This window comes from Thunnus maccoyii, chromosome 23 (genome assembly GCF_910596095.1).
Source record: "Thunnus maccoyii chromosome 23, fThuMac1.1, whole genome shotgun sequence".
Taxonomy (NCBI): Eukaryota; Metazoa; Chordata; class Actinopteri; order Scombriformes; family Scombridae; genus Thunnus; species Thunnus maccoyii.
Genome location: NC_056555.1, coordinates 24,739,591 through 24,763,725, shown reverse-complemented (window position 1 = coordinate 24,763,725; position 24,135 = coordinate 24,739,591). Strand labels below are relative to the sequence as shown.

At 38.5% G+C, this 24,135-nt stretch overlaps 1 protein-coding gene and 1 long non-coding RNA gene across 4 annotated transcripts in view; both read right to left on the bottom strand.

Annotated features, from left to right (window-relative positions):
- The window catches only part of LOC121890611 (NACHT, LRR and PYD domains-containing protein 12-like), a 79,752-nt gene that overhangs the window by 40,130 nt on the left and 15,487 nt on the right, over positions 1-24,135 (bottom strand). The gene's annotated exons all lie outside the window — the stretch shown is intronic.
- LOC121890634 lies at positions 18,395-22,864 on the bottom strand. Its single transcript, XR_006093849.1, has 2 exons — positions 22,795-22,864; positions 18,395-18,630 (listed from the first exon to the last, which is right to left on the bottom strand). It is a non-coding gene; the product is annotated as an uncharacterized LOC121890634 (long non-coding RNA).

Genomic DNA, 24,135 nt, shown 5'->3' with positions numbered 1-24,135 from the left:
AGAGTTAACAAACATATAATTTAGGTGTAAATTATTAAGAGTTTGATATTTTAAACTCCAAGGACTGTATGAGTGAAAAACAGAAGTACAGAAATCTCTCGTGTAAAATAATCTAAACTTTGGCAGAGAATTGTGTTCATGTAGAATCACATCAATCATAACTGAGAAACTTGGTTGTTGGGCCTTTAAAGACACTTTGATTTGTATCTCGTCCTATATGGAAACAATCAGCTCACTCATTAAATATGTGGCCTTTGCTGTGTGATGAAGCTCCACTGCCTGTTTTATCTGAATCTTGATCTGGTTAATATCAGATTAAAAAGATAAAATTGTAACAGTTTTTTATAGTTTTTATAGACGATAGCAGAGACGTTCTTTATTTCAGGCGGGAAAACGCTGCATACTATATATTATAATAACTAATGCAGGGGACAATTTTCTGCAGAATATGAACTTAAAGTACCTTTTTTCTGATAAATCTATAACTTTCACTTTCTTTTTTTATTTTTATATTTTATCCACAGTTATCCAACAAAACTGCACAGAAAACACAGACCACAACATACGAAGTCTGACAAATAAATGGGTGAGACAAAATTAAACTACACAGATACACAAACATGCAAATATGCACATACATCCACAAAATATAATACTTATTATGGTGCTGATTGAAACTCCACAAAATAGGATTAAACAGCTTCCTGGACTTTACAGGGTTTCTGCAGGTTCATCAGATTAAATTTAAGACTTTTTAAGACATTTTTAATATCACAAAAATGCAATTTAATACATGTTTCACTGTCACAGTATTAAAGATATCAATAAAAACCATTAATGATCATAAGGGCTGGAATTATTTACCAGGTGCAATGTGAAATAAATATCAATTTAAATTCATTTCACATTTTCGTCATCACTTCCTGTCAGTTTATAACAATCATAACTAATGACTCATTAATGATGAGCTGGATGTGGATCAGCAGCAGATGAATTAAATGAGGATCCCGTTTCTGTTTTTGTTGTTTTTTCTTTTTGTTTGTTTCTAAAATAAAGAAAATCTCTGAGACACAAAGCTGTGCAGTGTCTGTGTGAGTGTATGAACTTTGGTGGTGGAAGTGGTTGTGATACAAGGGGCACCAGCTAAACTCTTGCCGAGGGCACCAAACTGGTCACAGCCAGCTCTGCATACAGTAAAATATTTTGGACCCTCTTCAAAGAAGTATAAATAAATAAATCTGTGCTGTTTGGAGTAGGGAATTACCATTTAAAGACTGATATTTATACAGCATTAACCTGCTTTTGATTTTTGGAAAGTGCCACATTCATATCAGAAAATTCTCAATCCAAACACCAAACTTGTATGTTTTAATGCCACTTTTAGTATCTGGATACTCTGAACTATACTGCAGAGACTTGCTATGCCATAAAAACTGTCTCTCATATACGTTCAACCCTCAATCATTTGTAGCATCATTTGTTTTTTACTTAATATTTACCTGTGATGTCTGCATCGCATATCTTAGATCCAGTTTTGTTTGCTTCTCCTATTTTTTATTTTATTTTTTATCTTTAAACATTTATTTTTTAAAAAGTGCATCATATCATTAATTAAAACATTTTTTCTATAAGACGTTAATCCCAACTTTAACCACAAATTATGAATTATGTAAATAATAGAATATGTGTTAAGGACAAAGTGTGTGATCTCAATGTAAAGTTAAAAACAGGATTGAAACCTCTTTTGCACTTGAATCATACATACAGTATAAATCCCCAACGTCACCAACTAGTGGAAATAATCTTCTGGTAAATATTTCTGTAGAAGTTCACACTGTGTGTCGGGAACATGTGAGTTAATTTTGACCCATTTAACTAATCAAAAGGAACAACGTACTTGTGACCCTGCATTAGCAGGCAAGAGGACTGCACTATTCATAAATGTGTTTACAATTAGCAGGTAACAGTCATTTGTAAAACGGACCCCAGCTCTATAATGTTCAAATCATTTGTTATCATGTTGATATGAGAAATATATGTCAAAATATATCATATTTCCCTTTTGTTTAACATGTAAACAATATAAATTATTGTAAAAAATAGTGCAAAACTAATTAGAAGTCATTAACATTTTTTTCACCCGTCTGCAATGTAGAAATCAAATCTCATTTTAATGTTGACTCATCTGTTTATATTTGTTTATGTCCACTACAACAGACGTTTTCTGTGAAACATATTAAAATGTATTTTCTCTGTAACGGTTTTATTAACTATTAATGTGTTAAGTAGACACATGGGAAACCTTCTCGTTTCTCATCAATTTCTGGAAGTTTTACATTTAACAGAAGTTCAGTAAGTTTTTGTGGGTGTACAGTGTAATATTAAAATTATTATTGAATTAACTTGATGACTTTTATTTACTTAGTTATTGGTTTATTTAACAATCGAAATACATCTTAATAACCATATTAATGTTAGTTAAGAAAATAGCATGCAGCACATCATACTACATTGTCAGCTACTATTTAAAATATGCGACACAGAAACACATCATACAAGACATATAAAGCAATAAATTGGGAAATATTAATGTTAATATAAATTTAGACTCTAATAGAAACATGAAGAACAGAAGCACAGACATGAAAAGCACAAATAGTTCATAAGATCCTGAACAATAATCACTGTGACTGAATTAAACATCAACTTGTAACAGTCAATCTAAAATAAACACTCACATGACTACAATGAGTGTTCTAACTTTACAACCCATCAGATCAATATTGTCATCAATCGCCTTTTAATTTCACTCCAGACTGAAAAGCGAGGTGTGCATTTATATGATTAGATTATTTGATATTTAAACGGTAAAACGTTTTCTTACTCCACTTCCTGTTTTGTTAGTTATGCTGCTCTTCTGTCATGTCTTAATCTCTTACCTGGAAACTTATTTATCACAAGTTGACAGTTATTGATCACCTCTTTGCTTTGGGACTTAAGTTGTCTCATTTTATACAACAAAAGTAGGTGATCAATCATCTTTCTGTTCTTTCTGTTTATTGAGTTTGAGAGAGAGAAGTTGTTAATGACCAATTTAGGTTAAAAGCAGATGCTGTAAGCTTTTAATGGCCTTTAAATCACAGTGTTATTGTTAGTTACAGATGTGGAAGTTATGTATATAGTGAAGTTATTGGAAGTGATTTGCTGTTAATTGCTATGATTGCACTAAACTATAATGATGTGTGGTGAATGGTGAGGCAGGAGCTGTATGACATGCAGGTGTTACCAGTTAAGGCTCGGTGTGCATGTTATCTTTATTAGTAAAGTTAAATACCATATTCTTGTAAAATCTATGGTTAGATCTAATAGTTATTATACATCTCAACTTTTCTTTATGTTGTGCATAGTAGTAATGAAAGATAATTTACATTATTATATGATTTGATTGATAGTGGTTGAACTACTCTTTGCTCTTTGTTATTTTTCATCACTTTGGCTGAGAAGTTAAATTAGTGATAATTTCCTCAATAACGTGCATCAGAGTATTATTATTTGCAGTTGTTTCACTCGCTATATATTCCTTTTATATGTGTTTCAGAAGCACACACCCTCCTATCCTCATACACCCTTAAATGAGGCAACAATGAAGGTTCAAGTTCAAGTGGAAATGACCAAGTTTGTCATTTAACCGCTAAAACTAAGAAACAGTGACTAATCAGACGTCCTGCAGCGATTCCTCTCTTCACATCAGCAGTTAGTAACCTTGAGATAACCTTCAGATAACCTTGAGCATCAACAAATCTGCCAGTCTTGAAGATTGCATGCTGTTATTTGTCAGCAGAGGGAATGCTAACTGTTAGCTTGTGGACGACAGAGTAACATCAGACAGCTTGATGATCCCTGACTGTTCCAGGATCAGCAGCTTGGACAGCGGTTGTGTCTCTTTGCTGCAGAATGTTGTAATGATCCACCTGAGCTGTACAGGAGAGCAGGAGGAGGAGAGAGACTGGAGACTCTCAAACCTTTATCACACATCAACACATTATTTTACACCAAATACCTTTTCAGTTGACTGTAGCTTCGATGTGATTCAGAAGACTCCAGAGAGATGAATCAAGCCACCAAGGCTGAAATGTTGCTTAACGGGTTAACTGTTCACAGCATGAAGCAAAGAAACACACTGTATTAAAAACACAACAAGCACAGATCAGAAACACCTGCAGCTTCATCAAATTCCTGCTTTACAAAGAAAAACACACCTGCCAGCTGTTATTTAGCTGCACTGTACATAGACAAAGTCCCAGCCATAAGTATCTGTGCTGTATGTGTCAGAGCAGGACTGACTAACATTTATCAGTTAGACTCAACAACATGAACAGTGACGCTGATAAGAGAGTGAAATCTAACGCTGCATTTTACATGTGAAAGCAGAACTGCTCCAAGTATCAAAAACACCTCACTGATATTCATTATTAACATTACACAGGACAACCTGATATTTATTGATCAGCATTGATCACAGAGACACACTGGTACAACTAAATATTAAAGTGAACACAGACTGAGCTGTCTGACCTTAAACCAGATGATTTGTTCTCACCTTCTTCTGAAGAAAAACATCCACCATTTTATTCAAATCCAAGTCGGATTCATTTTCCAAATGACAGAACTGAGATGTTTTCTTGGTTTTTCTCTCCTGATACTGACTCTCAGTACTCAGAGTATCTGCTGATACTGAGTACCGATCAATACCACTGCTCTCTTTTTCCCCAAATTACAATCTGTGAGAACATGAGGTCAGAGATGCTGTGGCAGTAAAAACTGAGTCAGCAGCTGCTGAGACTGAATGAATGTTGAAAAACCAGCCACAGTTTGTGACCAGTAATAAGAATAAAAACTAAACTGAAACTATTTCATTCATTCATCATCATTTATCATTAATGACTTATTATGGCAGCGTGAATCTGCTGAAAATACATTTTATTTTGCTTTATTTTCTGACTGGAATAATAAGACAAGAATCAGAGTCAGAACTGATCAAATCTTAAAGCTGGACTCTAACGAGGAGCTTCTTCTGTGAAATAAACAGAGGTGGAGGAAGTATTCAGATCAATTACTCAAAAGTATCAATACTACAGTGAAAAAATACTCTGTTACAAGTTAAAGTCCTGCATTTGTAAAATCTAAATCTGAAAAGTAAAAATAAGTGAAATAAATGTAGTGGAGTAAAAAGTATAAAGTATTATTAAAATGTGTGGACTCAGGTAAAGTACAAGTACCTGATGATTGTAGTAAAGTACAGTACTTGAGTAAATGGACCAGTGGAAATAAAGAAAACAAAGATGATGGTTTGATGTTTTACTTCAACACTGAATCTAATCCAGCTGCTGCAGCAGTTTTACAACCTTAAAGCTACTGAAGGGGAAATATAAGGTGGAAACTGGATTAGAAGAGGTTCATAAAATGTCAAAGCTTCCTGTTTCACAGCTGATATTTATGTAGATTTATTGGAGTTGTGTCCATGTCACAGGTTTGAACCCAGCTTGTCTCCCTGTGAGACAAAAACACACTGTTGTATGTTTGAGTGTCAGCTCATTGTTGATGCAGCAGCACCACCTGCTGTCCAAACCAACAAACTACCTGCTACTGTCCACAAGAATACATTACAACCACAATCAATATTTCATTCACTAACACATGAAATATTATCCAGGGTAGAGCTGCTAACGGTTGTGTTTTTAACATTTTACAATAAGTTACCAAAGAAAAAGCAAATAACAAATCCTGATAATTAATGAATTATTAATAAGTACTTCCTGAATAACTGTTGGAAGGAATGAAGGAATATACACTCACTGAGCACTTTATTAGGAACAGCACACTAATACTGGGCAGGGCCTCCCTTTGCTCCCAAAACAACCTCAATTCTCGGTTGCATGGATTCCACCAGATGTTGTTTTTCTGGTTCCAGCAGAAATAACGACAACATAAGAGCTTTGTTTCAGAACAACATTGTTGCTGTTCCCTGTACAATATCATACTGGAATTATTATGTGAAAGATGGAAACTGGAGAAAAGTTTGGACTCTACAGCAAAGCTTTTTCATATCTGATGAGGTCAAATACATTTTTAAAAGTTGATTCATGAGTTTTATCCTGTAACATTTTTCCTTCAGAAGTTAAAAACGATACTGATGTGATGTTTTCTTTCTGTGAATTACAACCTGAAACTGTTTCTCTCTTATTGTGGAGCTGCAGATTCACCCATAAACTCTGGAAAGACATGAAGACCTTCATAGTTCAAAACTTTCCACTTTTCTTCTAAGATATTATTTTGAGTTTCTATTTACATGATTAAGACAATGACTCTTATTTTATTATGAATTTAAGTTTTATCATTGCAACATTTTACCTTCACAAATGTAAATTTACTAAAAGAAAGAAAACATCCCTTTAGAGCTGCTACGATTAGTAAATTAATCAAACAGAATGGGGAACTATTCTGATCATTTTTTTGAAAAAAACACCAAAACTGGTTCTAGTTTGTCAAATGTGAATATTTTGACAAGTTATTTTTACTTCTATGATAGTAAACTTGTTAACTTTGGGTTTTGGACTGTTGGTCGGACAAATGAAGAAATTTGAAGACGTCAACTCAGGCTTTGGGAAAATGTGAGGATCATTTGATTTTAGAAAAAATTGCTCAGCAATAAAACCAACATTGTTAAGCGTTCAGCTGATTGAGGCAGTGGAGGAGAACAAACACCTCGAGATCTACACTGATAACAAACTGAAGTCAAACTATCACACTGACTTTATTTTGAAGAAAAGACAAAAACGGCTTCTTTGATTCTGACTGTTTTATGTTGAGATCTTCTTATATGTGTTTTATTCAGAGTATTATGACATTCTGCATCCTCTGTTGCCATGGTAACACTGATGCTGCACAGAAGGACATCTACCAAACCCGGAACCTGTCAGAGACTGAAAACCTGCTGCTTCACCCACAACACCCTGTTCAGTGAGCTTCAGCTCCTCCCATCAGGCCCACGTCTTCAGGCCTCCAGCTGCAACAGTAACAGAGCGAGGAATTCCTTTATCCCATCAGCCATCGCTCTCTATAACACACAGCAGCACATAAAAACTCCTGGTACTCACAGCAGTACTGTAGTCAGTGGAAAGTATGGTATTGTGTATATTTCTGGGCTGCATTGTGTCTTCTCTCACATTGAATCTTTGTACTCCAGGAGCACTGCTGGACGCTGCTGTGTAGTAGTTTAGTGTGTTTATGAAGGATGTGTGCCATGTGTGGACGATGTGTTGGATTGCCTTTTTCTTCTTAGTGTGTGTGTTTCTTTTATTGTGTTTGTTAAGTTTTGGACAAACACTGCAAACCAATTTCTGGATCACATGATCTCACCTACAAGTTTAAATTATATAGTTATTGTTAAAGCCACCTGATTGGCTGATCAGTGTTTACTTACAGCCTGATGCAAATGACTTGTTAAATATCGTTATGAGATATAAATTGTTCATTTTGACATAATAATCATCATCATCATCATCAACCTTTATTTAAACAGGGAGGGCCTTTGAGAGCAAGCTCTCTTCTACAGGGACGAGTAGCTACACTACATATAAAAGCTCATGAAAGTTACAGTAAACATCAGCAACAAATCATATATAAGAACAATAGAAACCATAAAAGTACATATAAAAACAATTAAAGCCACAAAAATTTCAGTATCAAAGGATTATACAACAGCTGCTCTCAGATTTAAATTGATTAAAAGAGATTAACTCGTCTAATTTTACAAGCTTCTGCAGATTGTTCCAGTTGTGTGGAGGATAGTATTTAAAAGCCAGTTTCCCAATATCAGTACTAACATGATGATCTTTGAAGACTGAATAGTCTTTGGGACCAAGTACAATGTGACAATGATCTATAGTTAAAAAGACATATAAAAGCATATAAAAGCTGGATACCTTTAATATTTACACACAGAGCAACTCTGAAATGTCATCTGGAGCCATGAAGAGCCTTTAAAAGTAATCAATCAAATCTTTACAATCAATCCTAAAACAAACAGGTAACCAGTGAAGTGATGATAGAAATGGAGTAATATGATCTCTTTTCCTGCTTTTAGTTCAAAGTCTGACAGCAGCAGTGTTCTGTGCTGGTTTTATAGATATTATTTGAATATGTTATAATGGTGAAAACAGGACTGGACCAGCTGCTGATATGATCATCAAAACTTAGACTGGAATCAAAAAATACAAAGTTTTTCACCACAGAACCAAGATATGATTTGACCTGCATGCAGGTTTTCTGGACCAATGAGAAATTCTTTCACAATTGAACTGAATGAAATTTGTGGACATCCAATCTGTCACATCTGTCACATCTGGGCCCGTATTTATCAAGCGTCTCAGAGCAGGAAATCACTCCTGACTGGCCAAAAATGATCAGAGTGACGCATCTCTGCTTCTACTTTTAGGAGAAAAAGCCTTTTATCAACTTTCCAAACTTGGTAAATGATTCCTATCTCTGCCAATATTTCGGAGCTGCAGGAGATGGAGTTCAGGCAGAGATATTCCCTGAGAGGAGAGATGTTTTGGGAACGCTTGATGACACTGAGCTTATTAAAAGATTGTTTGGACTAAAACAGAATCATTAGTGAGACTGACTTTGTGTGTGATGCAGAGGAGAACACATGATGTTTCTACACAACATCATTTAAATAAATACAGAACGTCCTCACAATGTTACACTTTATGGTAACGGAGAAAATGCAGCTGTGCAACAGTGACGATTCTGTCAGAAGCAACAATGATGGAAGTCATGAATCAAACTTTGATCTGGCTTAATGCACATCGTAAAGATAATGAGCATGACGAGGGTCCTCAGTTACAGCCCACTAAAACTTTGATTAACACAGAATCATGTCATCTGCATAATGAAGGATATCTCAACTTCATTACAACAGATCAAATATTTTATAGGCTTATTTTTTATTGAGGCTCCTTCAAATAACAGCAGAGCTACAGCCTGATATTTGAGAGAGGAGGATGCACCTGAACAATATATGTTTCTATTGTTACGCTGTATTTACCTTCATGTAGAGAACACAAGTTAACTTGGGGTGTAGCTGAAAGAGGAATTGGACAGTGGAAGAGAAGATGTTCTTCATGGAGAGGGTTTGCAACATGTGTCTGTGCAATATGTGCAAGATGCAGCACTATTACAGGCTGTGAAACCATGTGGCTGAACCAAGATCATTTCACACAGCTGAGTCTAATTACCTGTTATCTTCATTAACATATAGGCTACATTTATCTCTCAGGCTTTCTTTACACTTTGTAAATATCATCTTATAATGAATTTTGGCATCATAGTTTTGTTCCATAACCTTGGTAAGTTACCTGCCTGGTTACCTGCTTATACACATATTATACCAAATTACTACTGTTTCATATTTCCAGCTGAGACTGTGAGAAAACTACAACACGTCATCATTATTTCTACTTTGCTGCTCTGACTGTGGTAAAACAGCGACATCTCACTCTCTCCCAGGAGTAATCCTTCTCCTGCTGACAGTCACAGTAAATTCTCTTCTGCTTCATTAATTAGTTTTAGTCCTCATTAACTCTCAGTGTGATTCTGAGACGCTTGATAAATATGGGCCCAGGGTCAGAGTCTGACTGATAACACCTGTTTTTAATCTTTTCTGCATCAAACAGCTCATGTATAACACATCTGTAAAGTGCTGATTCAACAAAAACCAGAGATAACTGTTCAGTTTGTAGTCAGTTAAGAGACTTAAGTGAAGATGACAAAATCCAGATCCAGACTCCGGTCCAGATGGATCATCAGGATCCAGCTGATCTTCTCTCAACACACACTCCTGGATGTTCACTCACACTCTTGAGTCTGAATCTGATTCTGACTCAGACTCAGAAAAATACTCCCAGCTGATGAGAGAAGAAGAAACAACAGAGGTCATAAATCAGTGTTTAGTGAGACTCACTTCATCAGCTGTCAGTCAGTGATGCAGCACATCCAGTATAAAGAGCAGCAGGGACTTCAGTCCTATTCAGACCAGAAGTGGAACAGCTGTGCAGCGTAGCCTGCTTCCTTTCAGCTCTCATGTTAACGTGTTGGAGTGAACACACTGAGCTCCAAGCTCACACACCTGCACAGACTTTTGCTATCAAGTCTGTTTACTCTGCAGATTTCACTCAAGTACACAGAGGAAATAAAGTGCTGAGAGTCATGAACACATCATTACTGCAGAAACAGAGACATTCACTCATCAGTTTACTGATGGATTTACTGTTGATACATGTCAACTGTTAGAAAAGTTGAAAGTTACAGAGTCTCTGTGGGATTTGAAGATCTTTCCTGCTGTTAAATCATCACATGACAATCAGTCAGAGCTCTCAGCTAAACAGCTGCTGTGATTCCTGGACTTCAGCAGAGGTTCTGGTCTGTATAAAGACCACATGGTTACTAAACGTAATGATGCTTGTGTGAAATCAGAGCCAGTGATTTGCAGGCTGCAGTCAGACTGATCTTAGAGCTCTGACAAAGATGAACTGATCAATTCTTTAGTGTTGAAATGAGAGAACAAACACTTTCAGATCAGATTTGATGGTAGGACAGTTTGATGATGAGGACCACTGTCTCTATACATGTTGTAAGGCTGTCAGCTGTAATCCAGCTTTATTTCCTGCAGACATGAACACAACAACAACAGTCGTCTTCACATCAACTCAAACACAACAAGCAACAAGCTTCTGACTGATCTGATTGGCTGACTGTTCTCTCTCTCTCTGTCTTTTTGTCCAATCCTGAAGTCTGTCACCATTCTCCTCTCACAGCTTCACTGAGGAAAGCAGCCACTGAGAAGGTTGAAGGTTCACCAGGAAATACTGGATCTTTGCTTTGATACTAACTGTGTTTAATACAATACTGCTGAAACCAGCACGGACTGACTCCAACTCTCTACTCACTTCAGAGTCTCCAGTCTACAGTCTGGACTCTCCTGAAGATCAGACAGCTGCTTCATGTCCGAGTCCGTCAGGTCATTTCTTGCTAGTTCCAGCTCTCTCAGATGGGATGAGGGGTTGGACTTCAGAGTTGAGGCCAGAGAAGCACAGCTGGTCTCTGACAAACTGCAGTACCTCAATCTGAATAAAGAATAAATGACGTCACTTTAGAAAAGAAAGTTCATGCTTGAAATCATTCAATGTTTCATAATCTGTTCAGAGCTGAAGAAGGTTTAGAATGTAGAAGTTTAGAAAGTTGTAGATGTGATCTCTAGATCCCCTACGAGACAGCCAGAGTCAGCTGACCATCCTGAGTCACCACAGTCCCGTAAACTGCGGCGGGTCCACAGACTGAAACTATTCACGTCACGGTTTACGGGACTGTGGTGACTCAAGGCAGCTAATATAGCAGCTAGCATCTACGTTACTTTTACACTTAAAATAAGATTTTTGTGCACGTTGTAATAACTGGATTTAAACAAAGTGGACATTTTACACATCATGCTGCTCTAACTGAACCATTTACAACAAGTAACCACTGCACACACACAACACAGAGCACATGTACATGTTTACTGAGTAAAGACACAAATGCAAAGATCCATCTCTGGATTTCAAGAATCAATTATTGATCATTCAAATAAGAATCGCAATTAATCTGAAAATCTATTTTTTTGTCCTAAAGTTTAGAAGATGGAAACTCCAAACAGCTGAACCCAACAGGATGCAGGTTAAAAACTGTCAAATAGAAAAGATAAAAACAGAGTTTCAGAGGTTCAGAGTGAATTATCCAGTGTAGATTTTTCTTGTTATATGAAGGTTTTAAATGTGCAGCTCAACATTGTTCTGACAGTCAATGGACTAAACCACTGAAGAAGAAAATAGATCCTCAGTGTGGATCAGCATAATATCAGCTTTATGTCTGCAGTTTAGTGTCACCACAACTGTCACATCATATTAATCTCAGCACAGAAGTAAAAAATGGTGTCTTACTCCAGATGCTCCAGTCTACAGTGTGGACTCTCCAGAAAATCACACAGCTGCTTCACGTCACACACGTCGTTTCCAGACAGTTCCAGATATCTCAGATGGGAGGGGTTGGACTTCAGAGCTGAGGCCAGAGAAGCACAGCTGATCTCTGACAACCTGCAGTTCCACAATCTGAATAAAGAATAAATGATGTAGATTAAAATCCATTTATAATCCAATCAGATGTGTTCAGGTTTTAAATGTGTAGTTCAACATTACTATGTCCTCATCAATGAGCTTTTCACTAAAATGAGCAGAGTAACTTTGTCATTGTGTTATTGTGGATCATCATGATGTCAGCCTTCTACAGACATCATCCAAATGTCACCACAACATTCAGACACATATTCATGTCAACAGATTCATAAAAAATACTTTAAACACCTGCATTTAGATCAGTGTGTGTGTTCTGAAGGATCAATATCAATGATCAGACATTATTCATTAAAACACATTAAATAATATAATAAAGAAATATTTCTCCTTCAACATATGAACTTGATCTAGGGCTGTGTGGTTAATCAAATTTAACTTTCGATTACGATTTTGGCTTCCAACGATTATAAAAACAAGATAATGGAGATAAAACGATTATTGTTTATTATTATCATTTCGCAGTGATGCTCTCGTTTTGTCTTGTGTTCTAAATCCAGCAAACCTCTTTCCTTTACAGCGGTGCGCTTTCGCTCCTCCTTAAACGCCTCCGACAGGCGTTGAGCGTCTCTGTCCACAGACTAACCTGCCTTCACCAGGCTGACTGACAGCTGGGATTTACTGAACCTAAATAGTTTGCATGTCGGCTCCACGGGAAGAAATCAACAGTGTTTGTACTTATTGATTCATTGGTTTTATTTCCTCGCCCACTGTAGCGAGTGAATCTGCCTGTAGTGAAACCGGAGGTAACGTTAGCTGGGAGGCTAGCGGAGGCTAGCTGGCTGTGCTTCCCTCCGGTCATGCTGCGGCTAACGCTCCGCTAGCCTCCCAGCTAGCCCCGGCTCTCCGTCTGGATCCAACCGGAGCACCGAGCCCCGGTTTGTTATTCAGGTTAAAGTGGGAAGAAGCAGCGGGTCTGTCGGGCAGCTGAGTGAAGTGGAGCCTGCGGAGGAAACACCGGGACCGTCAGGATGAAACAGTCCGCAGAGGAGCTGCTGTGTTCGGCTGCAGAGATAGGAAACACCTCGGCTGACAGGATGTACCACTCTGTTGGAAAAAACGTTTTCTTTTTGGTTTATAACAGCTATTGGCAACCAGCGTATGAGGTGCTTTACCGCCACCTTCTGCTTCGGACTGTGGACCAAAGATTAAATCCTGCACATTACTCCTGTCTGTCTGATAAAGTCAAAGAAAACTACTGCTCCTCCCACTTGGCAGGTTCATGTGTTTTAATGCTGAGCTCCTGAACTCCAGTCTTCATAAGTTCTTCCTTCATATATTGTCTTTCTTGATCATTAGTACAATCTATGATTGCAGGTGTAATAGTCTCCTCAGCCAGGTGGAAAAAAATATGTGCACATATATCAGCATTGGCAAAAATGAGAGTCAAAAAGTAATTGTGTTAAATAATCGTGATTATGATTTTTGCCATAATCGAGCAGCCCTACCGTCTATACAAACTCATGTTGTTCAGCCAAACACAAGTAAAAATGTCAAAAGACTAAAACACGACACATTTATATGTTTTAGGTCTACATGTGCAAAACAGTTGAGCAAGAATAATAAAAGACCTGCATCACTTGCAAGAGCTTCATCATTATGTACATTTAAAACACATAAATGCTATCCCATAATGCAACACATGGACTGTCAGTACCTGCTGTTTCAACTTTATCACTTTGAGTACAGACAGCAGAAACTGAAAGTCTGCTCATTAGTTCATCTGCACTGTTTGTATTTGTGTTGACATCAGTGTGATACCTGCAGACAGCTGCTGGCTGGCGTTAGCTCCCCGGCAGGTAGAGACAGACTGAATACAGTAGAATCTGCACACTGTTCAGTCCACTTCCACGCTTTCACATCTCGTAGTCAGAGATAATATCTCGTTAACAAACACAAACCCAGAGCTCAGATCAGTGTGTGGAGTCTTTTTTCAGTCTGTTCCTCTTGTAGATGTGATCTCTAGATCCCCTACAAGACAGCCAGAGTCAGCTGACCATCCTGAGTCACCACAGTCCCGTAAACTGCGGCGGGTCCACAGACTGAAACTATTCACGTCACGGTTTACGGGACTGTGGTGACTCAAGGCAGCTAATATAGCAGCTAGCATCTACGTTACTTTTACACTTAAAATAAGATTTTTGTGCACGTTGTAATAACTGGATTTAAACAAAGTGGACATTTTACACATCATGCTGCTCTAACTGAACCATTTACAACAAGTAACCACTGCACACACACAACACAGAGCACATGTACATGTTTACTGAGTAAAGACACAAATGCAAAGATCCATCTCTGGATTTCAATAATCAATTATTGATCATTCAAATAAGAATCGCAATTAATCTGAAAATCTATTTTTTTGTCCTAAAGTTTAGAAGATGGAAACTCCAAACAGCTGAACCCAACAGGATGCAGGTTAAAAACTGTCAAATAGAAAAGATAAAAACAGAGTTTCAGAGGTTCAGAGTGAATTATCCAGTGTAGATTTTTCTTGTTATATGAAGGTTTTAAATGTGCAGCTCAACATTGTTCTGACAGTCAATGGACTAAACCACTGAAGAAGAAAATAGATCCTCAGTGTGGATCAGCATAATATCAGCTTTATGTCTGCAGTTTAGTGTCACCACAACTGTCACATCATATTAATCTCAGCACAGAAGTAAAAAATGGTGTCTTACTCCAGAACCTCCAGTCTACAGTGTGGACTCTCCAGAAAATCACACAGCTGCTTCACGTCACACACGTCGTTTCCAGACAGTTCCAGATGTCTCAGATGGGAGGGGTTGGACTTCAGAGCTGAGGCCAGAGAAGCACAGCTGATCTCTGACAACCTGCAGTAACTCAATCTGAATAAAGAATAAATGATGTAGATTAAAATCCATTTATAATCCAATCAGATGTGTTCAGGTTTTAAATGTGTAGTTCAACATTACTATGTCCTCATCAATGAGCTTTTCACTAAAATGAGCAGAGTAACTTTGTCATTGTGTTATTGTGGATCATCATGATGTCAGCCTTCTACAGACATCATCCAAATGTCACCACAACATTCAGACACATATTCATGTCAACACTGATTCATAAAAAATACTTTAAACACCTGCATTTAGACCAGTGTGTGTGAGAGAGAGATTAATGTGAAGGATCAATATCAATGATCAGACATTATTCATTAAAACACATTAAATAATATAATAAAGAAATATTTCTCCTTCAACATATGAACTTGATCTAGGGCTGTGTGGTTAATCAAATTTAACTTTCGATTACGATTTTGGCTTCCAACGATTATAAAAACAAGATAATGGAGATAAAACGATTATTGTTTATTATTGTCATTTCGCAGTGTTGCTCTCGTTCTGTCTTGTGTTATAAATCCAGCAAACCTCTTTCCTTTACAGCGGTGCGCTTTCGCTCCTCCTTAAACGCCTCCGACAGACGTTGAGCGTCTCTGTCCACAGACTAACCTGCCTTCACCAGGCTGACTGACAGCTGGGATTTACTGAACCTAAATAGTTTGCATGTCGGCTCCACGGGAAGAAATCAACAGTGTTTGTACTTATTGATTCATTGGTTTTATTTCCTCGCCCACTGTAGCGAGTGAATCTGCCTGTAGTGAAACCGGAGGTAACGTTAGCTGGGAGGCTAGCGGAGGCTAGCTGGCTGTGCTTCCCTCCGGTCATGCTGAGGCTAACGCTCCGCTAGCCTCCCAGCTAGCACCGGCTCTCCGTCTGGATCCAACCGGAGCACCGAGCCCCGGTTTGTTATTCAGGTTAAAGTGGGAAGAATCAGCGGGTCTGTCGGGCAGCTGAGTGAAGTGGAGCCTGCGGAGGAAACACCGGGACCGTCAGGATGAAACAGTCCGCAGAGGAGCTGCTGTGTTCGGCTGCAGAGATAGGAAACACCTCGGCTGACAGGATGTACCACTCTGTTGGAAAAAACGTTTTCTTTTTCTTCTTCTTCTTTTTGGTTTATAACAGCTATTGGCAACCAGCGTGTGAGGTGCATTACCGCCACCTTCTGCTTCGGACTGTGGACCAAAGATTAAATCCTGCACATTACTCCTGTCTGTCTGATAAAGTCAAAGAAAACTACTGCTCCACCCACTTGGCAGGTTCATGTGTTTTAATGCTGAGCTCCTGAACTCCAGTCTTCACAAGTTCTTCCCTCATATATTGTCTTTCTTGATCATTAGTACAATCTATGATTGCAGGTGTAATAGTCTCCTCAGCCAGGTGGAAAAAAATATGTGCACATATATCAGCATTGGCAAAAATGAGAGTCAAAAAGTAATTGTGTTAAATAATCGTGATTATGATTTTTGCCATAATCAAGCAGCCCTACCGTCTATACAAACTCATGTTGTTCAGCCAAACACAAGTAAAAATGTCAAAAGACTAAAACACGACACATATGTTTTAGGTCTACATGTGCAAAACAGTTGAGCAAGAATAATAAAAGACCTGCATCACTTGCAAGAGCTTCATCATTATGTACATTTAAAACACATAAATGCTATCCCATAATGCAACACATGGACTGTCAGTACCTGCTGTTTCAACTTTATCACTTTGAGTACAGACAGCAGAAACTGAAAGTCTGCTCATTAGTTCATCTGCACTGTTTGTATTTGTGTTGACATCAGTGTGATACCTGCAGACAGCTGCTGGCTGGCGTTAGCTCCCCGGCAGGTAGAGACAGACTGAATACAGTAGAATCTGCACACTGTTCAGTCCACTTCCACGCTTTCACATCTCGTAGTCAGAGATAATATCTCGTTAACAAACACAAACCCAGAGCTCAGATCAGTGTGTGGAGTCTTTTTTCAGTCTGTTCCTCTTGTAGATGTGATCTCTAGATCCCCTACGAGACAGCCAGAGTCAGCTGACCATCCTGAGTCACCACAGTCCCGTAAACTGCGGCGGGTCCACAGACTGAAACTATTCACGTCACGGTTTACGGGACTGTGGTGACTCAAGGCAGCTAATATAGCAGCTAGCATCTACGTTACTTTTACACTTAAAATAAGATTTTTGTGCACGTTGTAATAACTGGATTTAAACAAAGTGGACATTTTACACATCATGCTGCTCTAACTGAACCATTTACAACAAGTAACCACTGCACACACACAACACAGAGCACATGTACATGTTTACTGAGTAAAGACACAAATGCAAAGATCCATCTCTGGATTTCAAGAATCAATTATTGATCATTCAAATAAGAATCGCAATTAATCTGAAAATCTATTTTTTTGTACTAAAGTTTAGAAGATGGAAACTCCAAACAGCTGAACCCAACAGGATGCAGGTTAAAAACTGTCAAATAGAAAAGATAAAAACAGAGTTTCAGAGGTTCAGAGTGAATTATCCAGTGTAGATTTTTCTTGTTATATGAAGGTTTTAAATGTGCAGCTCAACATTGTTCTGACAGTCAATGGACTAAACCACTGAAGAAGAAAATAGATCCTCAGTGTGGATCAGCATAATATCAGCTTTATGTCTGCAGTTTAGTGTCACCACAACTGTCACATCATATTAATCTCAGCACAGAAGTAAAAAATGGTGTCTTACTTCAGAGTCTCCAGTCTACAGTGTGGACTCTCCAGAAAATCACACAGCTGCTTCACGTCACACACGTCGTTTTCAGACAGATTCAGATGTCTCAGATGGGAGGGGTTGGACTTCAGAGCTGAGACCAGAGAAGCACAACTGATCTCTGACAACCTGCAGCTCCACAATCTGAATAAAGAATAAATGATGTAGATTAAAATCCATTTATAATCCAATCAGATGTGTTCAGGTTTTAAATGTGTAGTTCAACATTACTATGTCCTCATCAATGGGCTTTTCACTAAAATGAGCAGAGTAACTTTGTCATTGTGTTATTGTGGATCATCATGATGTCAGCCTTCTACAGACATCATCCAAATGTCACCACAACATTCAGACACATATTCATGTCAACACTGATTCATAAAAAATACTTTAAACACCTGCATTTAGATCAGTGTGTGTGTTCTGAAGGATCAATATCAATGATCAGACATTATTCATTAAAACACATTAAATAATATAATAAAGAAATATTTCTCCTTCAACATATGAACTTGATCTAGGGCTGTGTGGTTAATCAAATTTAACTTTCGATTACGATTTTGGCTTCCAACGATTATAAAAACAAGATAATGGAGATAAAACGATTATTGTTTAATATTGTCATTTCGCAGTGATGCTCTCGTTTTGTCTTGTGTTATAAATCCAGCAAACCTCTTTCCTTTACAGCGGTGCGCTTTCGCTCCTCCTTAAACGCCTCCGACAGGCGTTGAGCGTCTCTGTCCACAGACTAACCTGCCTTCACCAGGCTGACTGACAGCTGGGATTTACTGAACCTAAATAGTTTGCATGTCGGCTCCACGGGAAGAAATCAACAGTGTTTGTACTTATTGATTCATTGGTTTTATTTCCTCGCCCACTGTAGCGAGTGAATCTGCCTGTAGTGAAACCGGAGGTAACGTTAGCTGGGAGGCTAGCGGAGGCTAGCTGGCTGTGCTTCCCTCCGGTCATGCTGCGGCTAACGCTCCGCTAGCCTCCCAGCTAGCCCCGGCTCTCCGTCTGGATCCAACCGGAGCACCGAGACCCGGTTTGTTATTCAGGTTAAAGTGGGAAGAAGCAGCGGGTCTGTCGGGCAGCTGAGTGAAGTGGAGCCTGCGGAGGAAACACCGGGACCGTCAGGATGAAACAGTCCGCAGAGGAGCTGCTGTGTTCGGCTGCAGAGATAGGAAACACCTCGGCTGACAGGATGTACCACTCTGTTGGAAAAAACGTTTTCTTTTTGGTTTATAACAGCTATTGGCAACCAGCGTATGAGGTGCATTACCGCCACCTTCTGCTTCGGACTGTGGACCAAAGATTAAATCCTGCACATTACTCCTGTCTGTCTGATAAAGTCAAAGAAAACTACTGCTCCACCCACTTGGCAGGTTCATGTGTTTTAATGCTGAGCTCCTGAACTCCAGTCTTCATAAGTTCTTCCTTCATATATTGTCTTTCTTGATCATTAGTACAATCTATGATTGCAGGTGTAATAGTCTCCTCAGCCAGGTGGAAAAAAATATGTGCACATATATCAGCATTGGCAAAAATGAGAGTCAAAAAGTAATTGTGTTAAATAATCGTGATTATGATTTTTGCCATAATCGAGCAGCCCTACCGTCTATACAAACTCATGTCGTTCAGCCAAACACAAGTAAAAATGTCAAAAGACTAAAACACGACACATTTATATGTTTTAGGTCTACATGTGCAAAACAGTTGAGCAAGAATAATAAAAGACCTGCATCACTTGCAAGAGCTTCATCATTATGTACATTTAAAACACATAAATGCTATCCCATAATGCAACACATGGACTGTCAGTACCTGCTGTTTCAACTTTATCACTTTGAGCACAGACAGCAGAAACTGAAAGTCTGCTCATTAGTTCATCTGCACTGTTTGTATTTGTGTTGACATCAGTGTGATACCTGCAGACAGCTGCTGGCTGGCGTTAGCTCCCCGGCAGGTAGAGACAGACTGAATACAGTAGAATCTGCACACTGTTCAGTCCACTTCCACGCTTTCACATCTCGTAGTCAGAGATAATATCTCGTTAACAAACACAAACCCAGAGCTCAGATCAGTGTGTGGAGTCTTTTTTCAGTCTGTTCCTCTTGTAGATGTGATCTCTAGATCCCCTACGAGACAGCCAGAGTCAGCTGACCATCCTGAGTCACCACAGTCCCGTAAACTGCGGCGGGTCCACAGACTGAAACTATTCACGTCACGGTTTACGGGACTGTGGTGACTCAAGGCAGCTAATATAGCAGCTAGCATCTATGTTACTTTTACACTTAAAATAAGATTTTTGTGCACGTTGTAATAACTGGATTTAAACAAAGTGGACCTTTTACACATCATGCTGCTCTAACTGAACCATTTACAACAAGTAACCACTGCACACACACAACACAGAGCACATGTACATGTTTACTGAGTAAAGACACAAATGCAAAGATCCATCTCTGGATTTCAATAATCAATTATTGATCATTCAAATAAGAATCGCAATTAATCTGAAAATCTATTTTTTTGTCCTAAAGTTTAGAAGATGGAAACTCCAAACAGCTGAACCCAACAGGATGCAGTTTAAAAACTGTCAAATAGAAAAGATAAAAACAGAGTTTCAGAGGTTCAGAGTGAATTATCCAGTGTAGATTTTTCTTGTTATATGAAGGTTTTAAATGTGAAGCTCAACATTGTTCTGACAGTCAATGGACTAAACCACTGAAGAAGAAAATAGATCCTCAGTGTGGATCAGCATAATATCAGCTTTATGTCTGCAGTTTAGTGTCACCACAACTGTCACATCATATTAATCTCAGCACAGAAGTAAAAAATGGTGTCTTACTCCAGATGCTCCAGTCTACAGTGTGGACTCTCCAGAAAATCACACAGCTGCTTCACGTCACACACGTTGTTGTCAGACAGTTCCAGCTTTCTCAGATGGGAGGGGTTGGACCTCAGAGCTGAGACCAGAGAAGCACAACTGATCTCTGACAACCTGCAGCGCCACAATCTGAATAAAGAATAAATGATGTAGATTAAAATCCATTTATAATCCAATCAGATGTGTTCAGGTTTTAAATGTGTAGTTCAACATTACTATGTCCTCATCAATGGGCTTTTCACTAAAATGAGCAGAGTAACTTTGTCATTGTGTTATTGTGGATCATCATGATGTCAGCCTTCTACAGACATCATCCAAATGTCACCACAACATTCAGACACATATTCATGTCAACACTGATTCATAAAAAATACTTTAAACACCTGCATTTAGATCAGTGTGTGTGAGAGAGAGATTAATGTGAAGGATCAATATCAATGATCAGACATTATTCATTAAAAACATGAAATAATCTAATAAAGAAATATTTCTCCTTCAGCAAGTAAACTTGATCAATTTAAAACAGATATTAGTTGAGAGGATCTTCTGTATACAGATGTGACTCTTTACCAAAACTTATAAACATTCATTTACTTTAACAACTAACAGTGGACATTTTCTACAGTTTCTTTAAGAATCAGTCATCTTTTATAACTACAGACTAAACTTTGTGCAGTAAAAAAATGAAAATATGGAAAAAAGAAAATGAACTTCATGGATGTAAGTTATGTATGTACATAAATTAGGTTCAGTTGTTAAACATTAAGATCAACAATAGTAACAGACAGTCAGTGAACTGACCCCAGAGTCTCCAGTCTACAGTCTGGACTCTCCAGAAAATCACACAGTAGCTTCACATCTGATTCCTCAAACCTTCCTCCAGTCAGATCCAGATGTCTCAGATGGGAGGAGTTGGACTTCAGAGCTGTGTCCAGAGAAGCACAGCTGATCTCTGACAAACTGCAGTCAGTCAATCTGAATAAAGAATAAATGATGTAGATTAAAATCCATTTATAATCCAATCAGATGTGTTCAGGTTTTAAATGTGTAGTTCAACATTACTATGTCCTCATCAATGAGCTTTTCACTAAAATGAGCAGAGTAACTTTGTCATTGTGTTATTGTGGATAATTGTCTGGCGCCAGACAATTATCAGCAGGGGGGCACAAGGTCGTCACGGGTGGGCACTCCTTTTTACATCCTCATAGATCAGACATTTCTTTCTTTTTTTTGGTAGTTTAACGTAAATGAGTCAGATGAATGGCTTTCTATACATAAAAGAAGAAATAACACAATAAAGTGGAAACTGTTTATATTGATCACATCTGTCTGGATCAAATTGATCACTATCAACAGATGATTATTATAACTGATTTTTAAACATCTTTTCTTTATTTCTCATGCAGAATACCATCTAATTGACATTTGTATATTTATTACATGAATATAAAGTAATGAAACGAGCAGCTTCGCTATTTAATGAATTTTACTGACTGTTTTAAAATACAGTACAGCTGTTTAAACGCTGGTTGTTGTGTCGCTGCTGCATCTCGTTGGCTGGTTTTTGGCAGTTTGTCATGAGCTTCGAGGAAACAACGTTTTTCATTGAGAGAAAATGATTTTCTTTTTCCCGTCAAGATTTCAATGTGCAGACAGCAGCAGCCTCAGGTCACCAGCTGGAAGCAGACGGGTTACCACGAGGCAGTAATGGTGCCGCAGCCGCCAGGAACATATCAAACATGTTTCATGGGAGTAAAATAAAAATAGATTACTGAAGTTTTAAATTTTTTCCATATGGATTCATGTATGAAAAGACCCAAAATGAACACTGTACTTGATTAGTATAAGCAAACTATTTAAACAACATTTGTATGAGAATGATTCAGTCTCAAGCTTTGTGATCCATATAAGCGATTGATCACTGTAACTGTGATCAATACAGGCGGTTTCCACTGTAATAACCAAACCAACACTGCATAACTCTTGAAACAAACTGAACAATGAATATGTTACAGTTCAGAACTTCCTCACAGAAACCACAATCCTAACATGCTGGGATTTACTGAACCTAAATAGTTTGCATGTCGGCTCCACGGGAAGAAATCAACAGTGTTTGTACTTATTGATTCATTGGTTTTATTTCCTCGCCCACTGTAGCGAGTGAATCTGCCTGTAGTGAAACCGGAGGTAACGTTAGCTGGGAGGCTAGCAGAGGCTAGCTGGCTGTGCTTCCCTCCGGTCATGCTGCGGCTAACGCTCCGCTAGCCTCCCAGCTAGCCCTGGCTCTCCGTCTGGATCCAACCGGAGCACCAAGCCCAGGCAGATATAGGAAACACCTCGGCTGACAGGATGTACCACTCTGTTTGAAAAAACTTTTTCTTTTTGGTTTATAACAGCTATTGGCAACCAGCGTATGAGGTGCATTACCGCCACCTTCTGCTTCGGACTGTGGACCAAAGATTAAATCCTGCACATTACTCCTGTCTATCTGATAAAGTCAAAGAAAACTACTGCTCCACCCACTTGGCAGGTTCATGTGTTCATGGCATAAAGCCAACAAATGTCTCACAACCATCCTGCTGTGACTTCACTTTAAGGCACGGCCTGGTCCCAACATGCTTCATCCTCTGGACGAGTTTTTGTTAAAAAGTGGCTCAAACATAACTGCTTAGCCACAGTTTCCAACTTTCATCTAGCTGTTAGCTACATGAAACTGCGTTGTGACAGTGTGTGTGCGATGTAGCCTAACTTCAGTCACGTACAGTAAGACAGGAAGTTTCCATGAATCTGAAGTTTGGGTGGGGCACAACATCCCAATTGGACCGACATTGCCCCCCAGTGCCCCCCTGTCCTGCTGGCTGTGATGTCAGCCTTCTACAGATATCATCCAAATGTCACCACAACATTCAGACACATATTCATGTCAACACTGATTTATAAAAATACTTTAAACACCTGCATTGATCTCTCTGTGTCCCTGTATGTGTGTGTGTGTTCTAAAAAATAAATATCAATGATCAGACATTATTCATTAAACACATTAAATAATCTAATAAAGAAATATTTCTCCTTCAGCAAGTAAACATGATCAATTTAAAACAGATATTAGCTGAGAGGATCTTCTGTATACAGATGTGACTCTTTACCAAAAATTATGAACTTCATTTACTTTAACAACTAACAGTAGACATTTTCTACAGTTTCTACAGTCAGTGAACTGACCTCAGAGTCTCCAGTCTACAGTGTGGACTCTCCTTAAGATCAGACAGCTGTTTCATGTCCGAGTCCTTCAGGTTATTTCCTCTTAGATCAAGATATCTCAGATGGGATGAGGGGTTGGACTTCAGAGCTGAGACCAGAGAAGCACAGCTGATCTCTGACAAACTGCAGCCACTCAATCTGAATAAAG